The sequence below is a fragment of the Aethalodelphis obliquidens genome, unplaced genomic scaffold, assembly GCF_003676395.1.
Source record: "Aethalodelphis obliquidens isolate GAN/ISIS:26980383/991018 unplaced genomic scaffold, ASM367639v1 scaffold2, whole genome shotgun sequence".
Taxonomy (NCBI): Eukaryota; Metazoa; Chordata; class Mammalia; order Artiodactyla; family Delphinidae; genus Aethalodelphis; species Aethalodelphis obliquidens.
Window position 1 is genome coordinate 73026437 of NW_020837946.1, and position 18624 is coordinate 73045060.

Here is an 18624-nt window from a genome sequence, read left to right on the forward strand (position 1 = left end):
CCCCCTCCTCCCCCATCCCCCCACCCCTCCTCCTTTTCTTCCCACTTTTGCCTGCTTTCTTTGAGGAGCCCTTCTTAATGCTCGCTGTTGCAGAAATTGAACCACAACCTGATTAAAACTTAATGGTTACTCACAGAATGAAGTTGGCTGGTAGTTTCCAGGCCTGTTTGTCTGTGCTAGTTTGGGTTTGTGACAATAGAAACTTGTTAATTTATATAAAATGCATCTAAGTGTTATGATCCTTAAAGTTTGAGAGTTCTACTTAAGAACCAGGAGAAGTCCTTGGTCACAGATGTAATGCTCTAGTTTCCCCACAAGTATCTTTGAATTTCCATGCTCAAACTTAGCAAAAAATTAAAGTAAAAAAAAAATCTCATTTTGGAGAGTGGCAAAGGCTTGGTTTACTTATATTCATTCTCTGTACTTTCTGAGCCCATTCTCTGAGTCACGCCCTCTGCTTGGACCCTGGGCCAGGCAAGGCTGCTAGCAGGAGACCTGACTTTGGGCACTTACTATCTCGCAGCCATGTAAGCCCTGGGGTCTCCAGAGAAGCGAAGGAAAGAAGTGCTATGTGAGTGGTGTAGAGAGCAGCTCTGAAAATTCAAAAGAAAGGTTCCGATGCCCGAGTCCTGTCTCTGTTTCCTGTGAGTTTGAAATCTAAGTTACTCTGACTCTTTAATGTATGGTGTATGATGGTGAGGGAACAGATATTTGGGTGTTTACTTTTGTGCCAAGTCTTATGCCACAGACTTTACATATGTTAGGAAGTTGGTATCTGTAGCCTCATTTTACAGGTGAAAGAAACATTGAGGAATTAACTTCCTTAAGGCTGCTCCTGTTCTTTGGTGCAGCTGGAATGAAACAAATTATAAAGAACCAGTGATTTGGTATTTATTGTGTATTGCAGTGGGCATCCAGAAGAGGAGCTGGGGTGTTCTTTATCTAGACCTGTCAGAATGGGGGAGGGTAGGGGTATACAGTGCTTTTAAATCCAGGAAAGCTCCGTGGAGGAGGAGAGACAGTTATTTTTTAGCACACTTCCTTGAGTGCATGCCCTGTGCCAGGCACCATGCCAGGGCCTGGGGACTCAGAGCTGAAGAAGGCAAAGTCCTGCTGGCAGAGGGTGGCTGTCGCTTCCTGGTGGGCAAAGCCAGGGCAGGGCACGTGTGTCCAAGCACCCTGGGGGGAGTGAACCTTGACAAAAATACCTGGTGGTGGCTTGGCTGGGAGTGAAGCTTGCCCAGGTTACCCTCCTGAAATGGAGGGCTTTGATCGCAGAGTGAAGATGTTGGGTAAAATGTAAAGGGAAGAGCAGTAAGTCATGGCTTTAGGTGCCACCTGTGTTCCCCTTTTGGAAACTCCATGTGGATTGTGAGAGGTCTCAAGGTTCCTGGCTGTAGACCTCTCCGTCCAGGCCACTTCCAGGCCACACCAAGTGGCGGTGGCCATCGTATCTCCAGTATGGTTTCTTCTCCTGTGACTAAGGTAAGATCCACGGGCAGACTATGTTCTTTTAGGTAAGCCTTCCTGTTAGGCATTTTTTTAAAAAAAAGTGTGTGGTCTTTCCTAGGATAGTTTTTATTTAGCTGGCAAACTAGAGAGACCATTTTGAGGAAATATGATTCCTCAGTGATTAATGCTAGATATTGAATGGCCTTTATTTAACATGTCATGCTTCCACTACTGTGCCAGCTTGTGTTTTTCTAAATGTCGGGGCATCACTGTGTTAATTTTATATGTTTGAAGGACTTGGGTGAGTTCCAGATGTGACACTTTTGTTTTCATTTTTAGATTTTATAGTATAAATGGCTCCATAGTGTTCTTGATAGATGTTCACCTATGCACCCCTATTGAGTAGTACGTGTACTAAATTAAAGATGTCAGTTGGCTAGTTGGTTGGTGGTGACTTGCTTTTAGTGATCTCCTCACTAGATAACCCTTGGGGGATGGAATCTGCATACTCATTATCAGTGTGAAGGTTTCCCTTTAGTCTACCAATAAACTCTGTTTCTGGAGTTTGAGGGATCCTTGGACTTACCATTTGTTTTCAGTCCTGCCTTGCAGCAGAGCTACACTGCAGTTCATTGTGAGTATTGCAGGATTGTTCTTGAGGTCAGGAAGTTCTGATGTCCGTTAGAGCCATTTCAGTACCACCCTCTCCCGTGCATTCTATTAATGTCTTGCACGGTGAGAGAAGACGGGAATTCAAAGACAAGTCAAGTCAGAGTAACACTATTTTTTAGTCCTTAAAAGGTAAGAACTATTGAGAAAAACAAGGACGTGAATATCACAAAAGTCAAGATTCTGGTTTTAATAATAAGAACAGCATCAATAATAGTGATGGCTTACCCTTTCACGGTGCTCCTGGTTGAGGTTCTGCCCTGAGTGCTTTGCATATATTCATTCATTTAGCCCTTAACGATTATCACTCTGTGAAGCAGGTCCAATTCTTTTTATCTTAATTTTACAGATGAAGGAAATGAGTTATGTGCCTAAGGTGCTAAACGTAGCAAATGGCAGGGCCTGAAATCTAGCTCAGGCAGTGCGGCCTCCGTTCCAGGTTTTACCCACAGTGTAGGAGAGAAAAAAACATTATGATGGAGGACACCTGAGAATGGGGTAGGGCATGGAGTGCTGGTAATTTCCTTAAAAAAAAAAAAAAAAAATTAGAGCCTTCACTAAAGGTTGTTGCATTTTTATTATATATGGATTGATTATATATTCATATGGTATGTATTAAATGTGGATATATATACATATCCATGAATTCATAGTTATTTGAGAAATGACAGTAAATGTGTATGAGATACTAAGTTTCCTTAACAGTCTTTTTTATTTTCTTTTTTTACACCGTATGCGGGCCTCTCACTGTTGTGGCCTCTCCCGTTGCGGAGCACAGGCTCCAGACGCACAGGCTCAGCGGCCATGGCTCACGGGCCCAGCCGCTCCGCGGCATGTGGGATCTTCACGGACCGGGGCTCTTCACGGACCGGGGCACAAACCCGTGTCCCCTGCATCGGCAGGCGGACTCTCAACCACTGCGCCACCAGGGAATCCCTCCTTAACATTCTTGATGTTTGATGTACAATAAACCTCAGAGTTGGGAACCACTTACCTCTCTTTAGAGAGAGAATATATTCACATATAGAAGCTATGGAAGCTTTTCCCAACCTGACAGGCCCCTATTTCTATGGAATATTTATATTTATTTGCCTTTTTTTCCCCTAAATTATCTTACATATTGGATCTTGTCTTTGCTAATGGCATGAGGAGTTGACTGCAACTCTGAAGTAGCAGTTAAAGCATGGTGTGTGTGTGTGTGTGTGTGTGTGTGTAGGAAAGTTCACCATACAAAATTATGTTTGAAATAAAATAGCTTCTAGACATGTATCTGACCTACTCTTCATATGTTCAACGTGAAAAACTGTGGAAGGACACCTTCCGGTTGTGTTAAGCCAGTCTAAATTTGGCTATAAATCTAAGAGACTCAGTTGAATGTATGCTAGAATGTGTTGTCTTAAGATAAACCTGACTGCACAGCAATGCTAGCAGAAGCAACAAAAATGCACCTGAGACAACTAAAATGTAAAAAAAAAAAAAAAGTTATTATCTGAGAGGTCCCTCCCCTAATACTTAACACTTTCAAAATTAGAACTAACAGAAGCTAGCCTTTCCTTCCTTCCAATTTTAGAAACGAAGCCATTCTAACACTTATAGAACATGATCATTTCCCTCTGGGATTTAAAAAGTAAAAAAGCAAAATCAGGAGACAAATATTTATGAAACGGACAAGGGTTTAGTGACCTGAAAAAGCTCAGTGGAATGTTTCTCAGAATTGTTGACAGTGTGGATGGCAAACAGAGACAATTGCTAATGTTTGGTTGTTTTTTTTTCATACTGATCTCCTGGCGCCTTAAAGTGCTGCTGAGGAAGACTAGTTTGTTAACCTGTTGGTCTCTCGAGCAACTTGGAGTGAGAGAATTTAGTTGGCTGTGGTGTAGGCGCTACTTGCGGGGAGGACAGGACAACTTGCTCATCTTTTTACCTCTTCTGGAATTGCTTTTCGATGGTAGAAACGTGTGGCATAAAGTTTATATGTTTTTAAAATATATATATGTGTACATACACATGGACATATATACACACTATATATATATGTATACATATAATTTTTTCTTTTAATTGCTGCTTGGCAAATAGTGCACATTTTAAATGAGAATGATGTTATTAAAACCACTCTAAAGACTTTCACATTAGAAATTCTGGCCCAGTTGGGAATTTGTGTTATTGATGGTAAATTAGATTGTTTGTATTAATTGTCAGGTAAGTTGCTTCTTAAGAGTTGCAATACCACAAATGATGGAAAAGCTGAAGTTTCAGCTTGTGCTGATGTAAGTTAATCACAGGTGTGGAATCTTGAGGCTTGCAATGAAAAGACTGCTAATACACTCAACTTCAGGCATGTTTTATTGTATAGAATTAATCTATAAAAAATGAATCCTGGTGGAAAGCTATGTGTTCTGATTAATAGCAACCCAAATCAAGAGGCTATAATTCCATTAGTGGACTGAATGCTTAATGACACGTGAGGAGATGAAAAGTATAGAAAATGTCTCTGCTTTGTGGTTACTCATATAAAATTACTTGAGTAAGAATCCTGAGATTTAAGTATCCATAGATAAGGTAGTCTTGATAATAGCGCTTGCTCTGCAAACAGCCCTATCCTCACCCTCCCACTTCACATCACCACCACCCCATAGCATCATTGGAACCAAAAGGAAGATTCCAGAAGGGTTTGCCCTAATTCTAGGCAAGGCTGGCTTTGGTCCTGACTCTGCATTTGCCACATCCTTCCGGCTTTTGCATCTACCCTTTTGTCTCATCCCCGCCATACATCTTTTCTTAGAGCCCATCCCATTTTATTTTCTGCCAGTTACCATCAGTCTGAGCTTGGTGGTGATTTGCAGATTCACAGTCCTCTCATCTGATAGGTAGGTAGTGTCTGCTTGTTTTATAGCTGGGGACTGGGGCTCAGACAGTAATGTGCTCAAGATCCCAGAGCCTGGGAAGTGACAGAGCTAGGTTCAGTTCCCAAGCTGTGTGATTCCAATGTTTCGGCTCTTTCCACAAAATGAATCGGGAGACAGCGTATGCCCATGCAGTTAGCAGGCACTGCACAGCATACATGCAAGGTCTAAGTTATATAGAAAAAGGCGTAAGAGCTTTAAGAGTGATTTTTTAAAATAACAGTTTTATTGACTTAGTTCATATACCAAAACATTCACTCTTTTGTGATGTACAATTCAGTGGCTTTTAGTGTTCAGAGTTGTGCAACTGTCAACACTATCTAATATTAGAACATATTCATCATCCCCCAAAAGAAACCACCAGCATGTAAGACTGATTTTGAAGCTAAGATCATTGAAGTAGAAGTTGAAGTTTGGGCTCCCAATCGTCCTGTGAACTAAGTGAGAGTAGAAGCCAAGTTCCTGGACCAACCCCCTGGTTGACACCAGTTTTTGTTGACAGAATCCTCTAGAACAGTAAATTCTCAATCTTTTGTTTTTTAAACCTATGTTCAATTTTTTTTTTTTTTTTTTTTTTTTTTTTGCGGTATGTGGGCCTCTCAGTGTTGTGGCCTCTCCCGTTGCAGAGCACAGGCTCCGGACGCGCAGGCTCAGCGGCCATGGCTCACGGGCCCAGCCGCTCTGCGGCATGTGGGATCTTCCCGGACCGGGGCACGAACCCGTGTCCCCTGCTTCGGCAGGCGGACTCTCAACCACTGCGCCACCAGGGAAGCCCCTATGTTCAATTTTGATAAACTAAGAGATCTCAAATTCTTCTGCCCGTTTGTAATGAGAAAGCAACAAGATTAAAAAAAATTTTTTTTTAATTCACATTTTTTTATTGACCTATAGTTGATTTACAGTGTAGTGCCAATCTCTGCTGTATAGCAAAGTGACTCAGTTACACACATATAGACATTCTTTTTTATATTCTTTTCCATTATGGTTTATCACAGGATATTGAATGTAGTTCCCGTGTGGTATACCTTGTTGTTTATCCATTCTAAATGTAATAGTTTGCATCTACCAACCCCAAATTCCCAATCCATCCCTCCCCCTCCCCCTTCCCTCTTGACAACCACAAGTCTGTTCTCTATGTCTGTGAGTCTGTTTCTGTTTTGTAGATAGGTCCATTTGTGCCATATTTTAGGTTCCACATGTAAGTGATATCATATGGTATTTGTCTTTCTGACTTCACTCAGTATGATAATCTCTAGTTGCATCCATGTTGCTGCAAATGGCATTATTTCATTCTTTTTTATGTAAAAATTTTCTGAACATTTATTTATGGTTTTGATTTTCAAAATATGTCTGCCACCCCCCTTATTTTGATTGGCTAATCATCTGCGTCTCAGGACTTCTAGGTCACCTTCATCGCAGGTTTGCTTGAACACATTAAATGAATCAATACATCATGATTTGAAATGACTCACGCCTTAAGCAATTTTATGTGTAAACTTCAAGTGATCCCAGGCAGCCAGTGCTAATAACAGGCAAGCTTGTTCTCGACATCTTCCTTCTCTTTTCCTTAGCATTCAGCTTTGGCCATGGGCTCCTTTCTCTTACCTTCTTTATGCTTACTAAGTTCTGTTGCATTATATAGCAATTTATGTATTTATTCTTTTCTTCCCACCGTGTGGTGTAAAAAGGTTGAGGTTGGGGAAATGGGTTGGCTGGGGAGAACCATTAAGAAGGTAGCATTGTCATGGTAAGAAGGACTCATCTTTTTCCCACTCTGGCCCCCAGCACCTTGACTGAAGACATCTGGAGGGAGGCCAGTGAGTGAGAGCCTAGCTTTGGGAATTGTGTGGAGGCCTGGCTCCACATGACCACCTTGGGAATAATTTTCTCGGAAAAAAAATTAACATTATTCTTGTAAGATGAATCATTTCCCTTCTTACATTTTATTGACATCTGAATTTCCAGTAACGTTACAGTGTTAGCATGGTATTTGAGTGTAGCTCTCAAGCTATTTTTCTGTATATATGTAATTTAGAAAAAGATTATGGTCTAAACTGTTGGAGTAGGGAATACTTCCTTGTTTTCATATGTAAGTCAGTAGGAAGCTATGGTTTAGTGTATACGTTTAGTTTACGTACTGTCTTTTTGTATGAAATAAACACTTTAGTTCTCTCTTAGTCTCTTTAACCTAGGATCTGGTGGAGTTTTTTTGCTTTGAATGAAAAGCCATGACAACCCTAAACGTGTATTCTGGTAGGCCTACCTCCTTTTTTCCATTAGCATAATTATTTCTCAATTTTTACTGTTCATATTTCCCTTAGAGTGTTCCTCATCTGCTTTGAATCCATTATCAGGGTTCACCCATTCATTCATAAGCATTTATTAAGGACCTTTTGTTTATAAGACTATCCCTGATGATTCAGAAATGAAAAAATACTACTTATCTTTGAGGAATTCACAGGCTCATTAGGCAGTGAAATAAAAAAAAAAAATTGAAGTGCACTTTTTAGGTGCCGTGATAACAACAGATGAGGGTGCATGTATCTTAGACAGGGTGTGGTTGGTCGTGGGGGCTTCAGGGAAGATTTCCATAGGGAGGTGATTCTTGAGCTGATCCTGAAGTGTACGAATTGACAGATGGAAAAAACATTTCAGGCGGACAAGTACAAAGGCAGAAGGCGAACAAGAAAGAGGCGTCCTCAGGGAGCTGTAAGGTGCAGTTAGGGTCAGAGTGCCTGGGGAGTGGTAACTGGATGAGGTGGGAGAAGTCTCAGGCCAGGTCCTAGAAATCAGGAATTTGCACATGCTCAGAAGAGCCATTGTTGGCACTGTTGGCAGGTTCTTAGAAGAAATCACTGAGAAAGAGTTGGAGTGCTGCTGGTGTGAGACAGGAAGGGCTGGGTGGTTCCACTGCATGAGATAGGACATAAACGAAGGTTAGCAGCTTTGGGTGGTGGGTGATGTAGACACGCTGACTTGAGTTTCGTTAATCCAGATTCCTTGTCTTGGGAACTGGACATATTCCCATACCCCTTGAGGGACTGGCCGTGATAGACACCGCCTCCCTCCCCGCACCCCGCCACTGTTATTCTGCACCCTTTTGTGCATTTTCTTACTCAGTTATTCTTCAGTTGGCAAACAAATTATTGGTAGGCAAATTAAATTAAAAGCAAACCTCGGTGAGTTAAGAACTAAATTGCTAAATTAAATGAAAAATGTTATTATTTTTTAATGAGCGGGTTGGTTCGCATTTCAATACAGGAGTAGATTGGAAAACCATCTTTAATTAAAGAGGTAGCCTTTCCTGTTAGCATAATTCTTACGGAATCCTGCTAGCAATTGTAAAAGAAATATCTAAACAGAGAATCTTTTAGGTAGGAGGAAACTTAGCAACTTGGGCCACCACTCTCAATTTCTAGGTAGGAAAAATGGATGCCGGAGAACACAGGTGACTTACCAGTGTCACACAGCTATGGTGCAGGGGTGTGTCTAGCTCATTAATGTAATGTTTTCTCCACTGTGCCCGATGACCCCCTGCAATAGTCCTATCGAGATGATAGAGCAGGCTTTGAAGAAACCTAATGTTCAAGGCTGCTCGGGGAGTGATAGACCCAGAGTCCCCTGGATTCCTGACTTTAATCTTATTTTAAATTAATCTCATCATTGTTCTTCAGTCAGCAAGTATTTGTTGATTGTCTAGTATTGAAGGGATGGTACCCAATTATTATAAAGCTAAACAGTAAATAAGAAGCTATTTTCCTCTTCAAGAAGCTTGCATGTTAGTTTTTCAGATAACTCACTGCAGGTCTGGCAACTGCTTGTAAAATGCATAGCTTGTCTGACATAATTATGGGTATTAGTACACACACGTAGCACACGACAAGAAAACACAGCCATACAAGATATTGTTCACTCTTAATTTTTTTAAACTTTACTGGATCTTTTTCTGTTTGTTACCTTGTTCTGTCCGCAAGACAGAACAGGGGGCAAGCGGTTTCCTGCCTAGCCTTGGAAGTGCCTATGGGTAAATGAAAATTAAACCAAACAATTAGAAAAAGAATGTTGATTGCCTTTTTTTAAAAATTCTCATTGAATCTTAAGTAGGGAGAATGATCTGGTGAAAATTTTATTTAGGTTGGTAATTGACATAAATATTTGCAAGAGGGCATTGGAAGAATGGTTTTTAAAAGCATTAGTTCTCTGTTCTTTATTTTGGTGCCCCTCTTTTGTAATAACCCCCTTCAATGTTTCTGGAAATTTCTGTAGATATGGTTCTGAAAAACTTAACCTTAATGTGTAGTAGTTGTTTGGTGAATACATGTACTAGGAAAACTTACAGCCATTCTAAAATGAAGTCTGCTTTTATGAAATAGTAACTTCTATAATTCTTTATATGTTTTTTTTTTTGTGTGTGTGTGGTAAGTGGGCCTCTCACCATTGTGGCCTCTCCCGTTGCGGAGCACAGGCTCCGGATGCCCAGGCTCAGCGGCCATGGCTCACGGGCCCAGCCGCTCCGCGGCATGTGGGATCTTCCCGGACCGGGGCACGAACCTGTGTCCCCTGCATCGGCAGGCGGACTCTCAACCACTGCGCCACCAGGGAAGCCCCATTGGATTTCTTTATCGAGCTACCAGCTGCTCTACAAGGCCTGCAGAAAGGCTTGCCATGCAGCTGGTAACATCAGCTGACCAGAAATGCTGTGTTTCCTTCCCAAAATGGTTAACAAAAGTCACCTTTGGGCCTTGTGTGGGGAAAGAAATAAGGAAAGAAAAGGAGAGAGCAGGAATGGAGAAGGAAGAGAGAGAACAAGTGAATTACATGGGCTACGTGTGAGCGAGGGTGTGTGTGTGTGTTTCTGTCTTTCTGTCTGTCTCTGTTGAATCTTCTCTTCCCTGAAGTCACACCTCCTATCTGGTGAGGAGTTGACGAAGGTGTTTTCTATTTTAGTCTGTAGCCTTCCCATCTGGTGTCTGGATTTCTTCTAAGGTGCCACCAGTGGAAGAATGAGTATGGGGTATTAGTCTTCCATGTTCTCTCCTTTCAGGCTTCTTTTATAATATTTATTTTTAAATTACTAGTTTTATGAGTCAAAGTGGTCAAATTTTGGCAGTTTCCTACGATTCAACCTATTAATTCAACCCTTGTGATTCTCATTCTTCCTCACTGTTTCCTCTTCTTTACACCTGCTCCTTAAATATTAAATTTTTATTAATAGCTATCATCTATTACCACCCACCGCATGCCGCGTACTTCACATATGGCCACTCTGCAAGGGCGTCCTGATGCCCATTTTGCCTGGGAGAGACAGCAGCTCAGTTGGCCCAAGACTACCTGTGTAGTGACTGACAGGGCTGGGATTCAGCCCAGGACTCTGTGGTTCAAGTCTGGAACCCTCTTGCTGCTACTCTATCCCACTGCCTTTGTTTCCTTGAGTTTTATTATGATCCTCATGCTTTATATTTCTGGCACAAATAAATGAGCCTTTAAAAGGCTGGACAGAGAAATGGGATTTTGATAGGGTTCCAAACCACTTTGGATGAGGATGTTTGAAGTTATAATTTATAAGCATGTTATCTTCAGAAATACAGTCTGGTACTTAATTGCACTCACTCCTGTCATGGTCCACAGTCGATGCCTCTCATCTTAGCCAAATTATAATTTAAATTCTGGAGGAGAAAGGTGCTCTGAAATTTGGACCTTAAATCCATCCCAGGGGCCAAAGCATTAGGAAATCTTGCTTTCTTCCCGTCTCCACTTTGGTTGGTCTTCTTCCTAGGCTTTGAGACAGACCTTAATCTTTCCCTTGAAACATCCTGGAGACTTGGTTCATGCTCATGCTTGCCTCCTCTCCCCAACTCTTTTTCTGGTGAGTTGGATTCCTACTCAGCATCTAAATATACACCTGAAGAGAATAGTGCTTTTATGGAAGAATTCCTTCCCAGGATTTCTTGGGAAATTTATATTTTTCCAAATCCCCAGAAAAATCCGTTAAGAAAAAAGGTAAATGGGAAAAAGTGTTGACATTCTCCTGTGAGAATTAAAACAATCAACACAGAGACATAAGTACATGAAAGGAATCCACCGATGTCAAGTTGAAAGCTAGCCTACGGAACTGAAGGATAAGATTGACATTTCCCAGAGCCAGGTCAGGATAGGAGCGCAGAGGAGAGAATTGGTCATGATTGCTTGTAGCTGTTGCTATGTTATAAGTGGTATTCATGGCCCTGTCTGCTGCTACTGGTGAGTCATCCTTGCAAATAAAATAAATATAAATTTATATGCACAGCGTGTTGTTTACAAATCCTGTGAGTGGTATTCCAAGAAATACGTTTCCAAAGCAAAATAAGCCTTTAAGATGGCAGTTTCAACATGTGATTCTGTGTAGTGCTGTTAACCTGCATTTGGATCTGCGAGGAAGGTTATTTCAGGGATCAACAAACCTTTTCTCTAAAGGGCCAGATCATAAATATTTTAGGCTTTGCAAGCCATATGGACTCTGTCACAACTATCAACTCTGCTGTTTCGTGTGAAAGCAGCCACAGACTATACGTGAAATGAACAAGTGGGGCTGTGTTCCAGTAAAACTTTTATTTACCAAAACAAACTGAGGGCTGGATTTGGCTTGCTATTGGAATGCTATTAATGCTCCAATAATGCTCACTGACATTCTCTAGCATTTGAACATTTGTTACAGACTACGATTCTTTGGAAATACTATTAAGTTTATTTCTTATTTATTTAACCTTTCTTTTAGATATCCATAATAATGAGTAAAGGGTGTTTGGAAGTGTTTGTTGAATAACTTATAACTTGGGGAATTCTGGGGAACTTCCTGGACATTCCCATTTCTCATTCCCAAATCCCAAAGCATAATGTCTACAGGGAATTGGAAAATTTCTGGAGAACGAGATTTGCCGTATCCTTGTGCTCCTCTCTGCTTCCTGATTCAATCAGCATTTATCTTTCCTCAACTTATGTGGCTCTCCTTGTTCTTTGAGCTCTGTGGTGTCCCCCAAGCTTGTCTAGGGTGTGTGACCTATTGTTTTCCCCACTGGGAGATTGGGAATCTTGGGAACTGGTTGATATCTCTGTTGCCTTTCTTCAGAATTACTGATAGATAATACCCAGTATTATCTTGCCCACGTATTCAGGTATCTGGAGTAGATTATTCTTCAAGGATCCTTGACGTTTATATGCTTGGTTGTAGCGTTGTTATTTTAGAGCCAGAACAAGAGGACATTTGTAGTATCATGTGGATGATTTGTGTTATTGTTTGGGATTGGTATACTTTATGCTTTTCTACCATGCTGCTTTAGCACTTTTATTATTTTAAGAGGTAGAAAACAGTAAAGGGGCCTAAGAATATTTACTACAAGAATTCATTTCAGTTCTTACAAATAGTCAAGATACAGTTTAACTTACAGGCAATTAAGAACACAGATTTTGGACTCAGCATAACTTGAGCTGATTTGTTTTACCACATATTTCAAAAGCGTGATCTTGGGACAGTTTTACTTAACCTCTCTATCACTGGCTTATCTTTCAAGTAGGAATACTAATACCTTCCTCTCCATTTTTGTGGTGTTAGGATTAAATCAGATAATGCAATTGTGTGGTTAGCACAGTTCTAGAACTAAGTGATAATTGGCATTATTACTGACTCTTAAAGATGGGAGATATTAACCTTGTTTTGTGGCAGAGGAAACTGAAACAAACGGGTTAAATGATTTGTATAAGATCACATTTATTAGGTTAGAAAACTGGGTTTGGCTCTTTCCTAAGTCCATGTTCTTGCTACCATACGCTGCTTAAAGTAATTTCAGTTAACAGTAATTCTATATCAAAGATACACACACCATGGTTTATGAGGCTGGGTGGATAGATGGGGAAGGTATGAGATGATGTCTTTTGTCTTTTTTTTTTTTTTTTAAATTGAGGCATAATTGACATATAACATTATGTTAGTTTCAGGTATACATTGCAGTGATTCGATACTTGTGTATATTGCAAAATGATCACCACATTAAGGCTCATTAACATCCATCACCATACAAGGGATGATGTCTTGAAAGAGCAAGGATTTGTAGTATTTGAAAGCCACAGTTTCTAGAAGCCAAGGATATAGTTATAACTAAAAAGTTGAGAAAACTTGCCCCTATTTCCCTGTCGCTTAGCTGCTGTATTGACTGCCAAGAACATGTTAGATTTTAAGTACCTTTTATGCTTGCCTGTTATCAGTCCCATCATATCACCATGACTTTTAAGAAACTATGCATGTTATCTTAAATTGGATGAAAGAAAAATGTACTACTATGTTAAGCCTGCCACTGGAGTTAGAATGTTTTTTTGTATTTCTCCTTTCCCCCTTCCTCACTCCCACCCTCCACCACTTCACAGGAATGTGCCTCTAACCTTTATGGGTCAGATTTTCACATGGCATGGTTAGTTGCCAATAATTAAACCTCCATAGCTAAACAAATAAATTGGCCAAGGTTTTGGAAAAACTCAGCTCAATGAAAGTTTTGTGACAAGTTGCTGCAGTTTGCTGTATGCACATGGTCTCTGACTTACGATGGTTTGACTTAACAATTTTTCAGTGTTAAGATGGTGCGAAAGTGATACGCATTCAGTAGAAAGTGTACTTTGAATTGTGAATTTTGATCTTTTCCCAGGCCAATGACATGAGACATGCAGTACGACCCTCTCTTATGAGGCAGGGCAGCGGCAGCTCCTACTCAGTGACGTGAGCACGAGGGTAAACAATTGATACACTTAGAGGCATTCTGTTCTTCACTTTCTGTACAGTGTTCAGTAAAGTACATGAGGTATTCAACACTTTATTATAAAATAGGCTTTGTGTTAGGTGAATTTGCCCAACCGTAGGCTGATGTAAGTGTTGAGCAAGTTTAAATTAGGCTGGGCTCAACTATGAGGATTGGTAGGTAAGAAATAGTGAATGCATTTTCAACTTACAATGGGTTTATTGGAATGTAACCACATTGTAAGTCGAAGGATATCTGTATAGATATTTATTTTATCTTACTGATTTTTTTTTTTTCTTTGCTGTACGTGGGCCTCTCACTGTTGTGGCCCCTCCCGTTGCGGAGCACAGGCTCCGGACGCGCAGGCTCAGCGGCCATGGCTCACGGGCCTAGCCACTCCGCGGCATGTGGGATCTTCCCGGACTGGGGCACGAACCCATGTCCCCTGCATCGGCAGGCAGACTCTCAACCACTGCGCCACCAGGGAAGCCCTACACCACAGTTTTGACTTCAATCCATGGGTTATTTGACAGGCTGATAATTTTAAGACAAATATTCAACTATGCTTAATTTGAAGACTTGATTTTTATCCAGTAACTCTTGAGCACCAACTGTATGCGAGTCGAAGAAGAAGAAAATGTGATCCTCGCCTATTTTTTGTTTTTTTTTGAGACAAACCCAGTTCAAGGAAGAGGATTAAGTACCAGGTCATATAGAATTGAGTCCTATAGAATATTAATACAAGAGGAATTAGAATGGAAAGATCTGGAAAATGTGAGAATCATTAGGGAAGGCTGAGCGAGGCAGGAGAACCTGAGCACGTTCTTGAAGGAATTCTCTGCAGGAAGGTGATAGAGCTGGGGGAAGTTGGAAGGGAAATTAGAAGTACTTCTGTAATTAAAAAAAAAAAATCTCTGATTTTTAAAAAGAATCAGAAAAATACGCACCAGTATTTCCTTCTTTTCTTGCTTATCTAAAGCTCCTCTCCAAATAGTACCTGTAACTTGAAGACGTGGCCGGCCCTAGGCAGAGCGGCCGCCAAGGCCCCTTTGCACTCGCCCCTTCTAAATTGCAGTCAGTCTTCGGCAGGTGGGGAGGCACCTTCCGCGTGAATCTGCCAAACTCCCCTGTCCCGGCATCTAGGAAAACACCAGGATTTCCACAGTTTGCTCTGAAACTCAAGGGTTGTGGACGCCGCTTAGCTGAAGGGTTTGTTTTTAAGGATGTCCACTCTAGAAACGGCTTTTTACTCTTTAACTTCACTAAATGATTGCTGAAAATGTCAAGCTTCTGGTTGACCTTTCTACGGGGGGATATTTTTATCTGTCTTATTTTAGTGTCTTATTTTTTGTGTGTCTGATTTTTACATTCGCGATTCTCTTTTCAAATTGATTCTGAGGCTCAATTTAAACTGAAGCGAGGCAAGTTTTGATATTATTTGTAAAGCATTTCCCTTGAATTTCAAGGTTGATGTGAATTTTTTTTTTATTGTGTGATTTTTACTTCCAAATAATTATTGAGGAGTGCTGTATTTTGGATTTCTTTTCTGCTTTGATTTATTTACATGAAAGTTTTCTTGGCAAAGTGTCCCTTGAGGTTAAAAAATAAAAAGGTGCTCTTTTCCAAAAGGAGTACGTTTTTCAGTGTTTTGTGTTGCTCAGCTATTTGAATGGGAAAGTTTGGTTCTGATAAAAATTTCCTCTTCCTTTGACAAATGTTGATGTTTTTAAAGTCTTCCTAAAGGAAAAAGGAGCTTGGGTGGCTTTTTGTTTTTTTTGATAGTTATCTAGAACCCCCTTCCTTTCCTCTGTGTGATCCTAACCCCACCATTGTTTTATGAGTCTTTGAACTAGATCTGTCTACAGCTGAGAGTGGTGGTTGAAAATGGACCCAAACCAGGTTATTTTTGGGTGGATACACGAGAAACTGGTTACTGTGGTACATGGGGTGTCTCTAGGAGCAGCCAGGGGTCTGGAGAGGGACTTTCATTCTATACTTGTGGACGGTTTGAACTTTGTTTTTCCCAGGTACATATCATAGTTGATATATGCAAAGCCTTTGTTTTTTTGTTTGTTTTTGTAATGGCTAGAGTACGTGGTATATGGACTTTAAAGGAGCTTGATTTTGAAGTTTACCAACTGCAGGTTCCACTGGGTTTTGTGTCATTTAGAAAAATATTTAAGATCGGTACGGACCTATGACCTCAACTTACCGCGTGTCTGTTTTCCAACCCTTTCCATCCTTGCTGCAATTGTAAATCGGCCTTGGTTTTGTGGTCTCAATTGAAAGGCTCGTCAAGTGTGCACTTCCTTTAGCCTGCACATTCACAACTACAGACTTTTCTTCTGCTTAGCTGGTTTTCTTTCTTCTTCCCCTCCACAGCCCCGAGCCGCTTGTGAGCGTCACATTGCCAGCGCGAGAGCTACTGGAGAATTCTCATTATTCCAGGAGACTCTGGGAGCGCCTCTCCCACCTCCAAGGCTCCAGGAGCAAGTGAGCGGAGCTCTGAGGAAGAGCCACTGCTGGAAGGACTGCGGGAGGAGATGCCCCGGAGCCGGCTCTAAGGTAGCCAAGCCAGCTTTTTACCTAGGAGCTCTCAGTGGCCTTGCCAGGGCCAGCAGCAGAGACATTTCAGCAAATCACCTCTTTTAATGTTCCTTGGCAGAGATCAAATTGACACGGTCAATTCTTAGCCACGATGATCATATCGTTGTTTTGTATGAATCCAACATAAGAGAGATAGGACCAAACCCAATGGTTCTTAATTTTTGCATTACCTTGAATGTAGGCTTTTTTTGGTGGAGTTGCTCAGTTATCTTTGAACTCTGGCCAAGTTGTTCAAACACCACCACCATTTCCCTACGTATAAAGTGCTTCTGCCATTCTTTTCACCTTATAGGACCACTTTCTAAAATTTTTCTTTCCTTCTAAAGAGGCTACGTTTTAGAGCAGTTTTAGGTTCACGGCAAACCTGAGCAGAAAATACAGAGTTCTCATAGGCGCCCCTGTCCCCCACACACCCGGCCTTCCCCAGACTCTGTCTCCCCAGCAGAGTGGTCCATTTACTGTAGTAGTTGATCCGCACTAACACGTCATTATCACCCAGAGCCCACGATTTACATTAGCATCTGCCCTTGTGCATTCTGTGGGTCTGGACACATGTATAGTAATATGCATCCCCCATTATAGTACCCTACAGAAGAGTTTTACCGCCCTAAAAATCCTGTGCTCTATTAGTCCCTGCCCCCTACCCACTCCTTGGCCACCACTGATCTTTTTATTGTCTCCATACTTTTACCTTTCCCGGAACTACATTTTCATAATATGCTTCCTTGGAGTACTTTGAAATCTCTGTAAAGAAGTCTTGCTCTCAGGATGAAATGCTATTAAGGTTGTGTTAAGCTACGGGGGTAACACAAATACCAACTTTAGAATAGTCTGTAAGATGTTTCTATGAGGGGAGGCCTGAAGTGCTAACTGTATGTGGGAGTGTCTCTGAGTTAAAAGTCGGGATTGCCTGGATATGGTTTGAAACTTGTACATAGAGACAGAAGCATGAGGTCTCTGTAGCCTCTTTAGGTTCAGAACTTTGGGGGAAGGTCTCTAGTAGCTGTCAAGTGCTCGCTCTTTTTTTTTGCGATACGCGGGCCTCTCACTGCTGTGGCCTCTCCCGTTGCGGAGCACAGGCTCCGGATGCGTAGGCTCAGTGGCCGTGGCTCACGGGCCCAGCCGCTCCGCGGCATGTGGGATCCTCCCGGACCGGGGCACGAACCCACGTCCCCTGCATCGGCAGGCGGACTCTCAACCACTGCGCCACCAGGGAAGCCCAAGTGCTCTCTTTTTTAAGGAAAGTCTAATTTATTATTTTCAAAAATTTTATTCTTTTATGTAAAAGTTTATTTTTGATTATTTAATTTCAAGTAGTACAAAACAGTCTAAAGATAAAATTTTCTCCCTTCCTTTTCTCTTTTACCCACAGGTAATAATTTGGAACACACAATTTTTCACATACACACTTTTCATAGACACACAAATTATGTGTATTAATTATGTTTAAAAATTGATGGAACGTGGCTACACATTTGGTTTTACAACTTGCTTTTTCCTTTCACTTGATATGCTTTGGATATTTTCCCTTTTAAGCAGAATCTCAATGTAAGTAATGACTTCTTAGTGTTCCTTATATGGCTGTAACATAATAACAATCAGTCCTCAAGTGATGGGGTTAGCCTACAATTTAAAGGGGGATATGGGGGGGGTGGAGACCTTTCACATTAGGGAAAAGACAAAAGCCGTGACTGTTGACTTTGAACTCTTAGTCACTGAGTATGTGAGTTTTTATTTTCCAAGGCAGATGATGCACAGCTTTGGGCTGTTGCCGAGGTGTCACTTATGTCAGGTTTTTATCTTCTGGTTGCCTGGAAGGAACATCCTTGGCACTAGGCTGTGTTCATGTATTAGCATAGTTGTTAGTTCTGGCTACCATCCTTGGAGCACTATGAGATATTTTCATGCCCATTTAAGGTGGCATGAGGTTCAATGAGTTCTAAGAGAAAGTAATGAATAACAGGGGTGGAATTAAGAGACTGACTTTATTTTGCACATATATTTATTTGAGGGAGGAGGAGGAGATGATGGTGTTAGTTAATTGCTAACCCTGTGATTCTTAATTATGAAACAGGGTTAAAATTGTTCAGCTCAATAGCTTCCTAGCGTGGTTGACAGCGAGAATCGCCAGACAAGTTTTTAGATATCTGGGGCCGATATGAATATTTGTATTGTTATTATTTTATAAAATATTTATTTCTAGGAAGGTAATAATATAATCAATGTTT

General features: G+C 41.1%; 1 protein-coding gene across 1 annotated transcript in view; it reads left to right on the forward strand.

Annotated features, from left to right (window-relative positions):
* The window catches only part of ACVR1 (activin A receptor type 1), a 127394-nt gene that overhangs the window by 35778 nt on the left and 72992 nt on the right, over positions 1 to 18624 (forward strand). The window contains exon 2 of the mRNA XM_027130955.1: positions 16172 to 16354. The gene's annotated coding sequence lies outside the window, so the exon portion shown is untranslated. The remainder of the gene's footprint in view (positions 1 to 16171; positions 16355 to 18624) is intronic.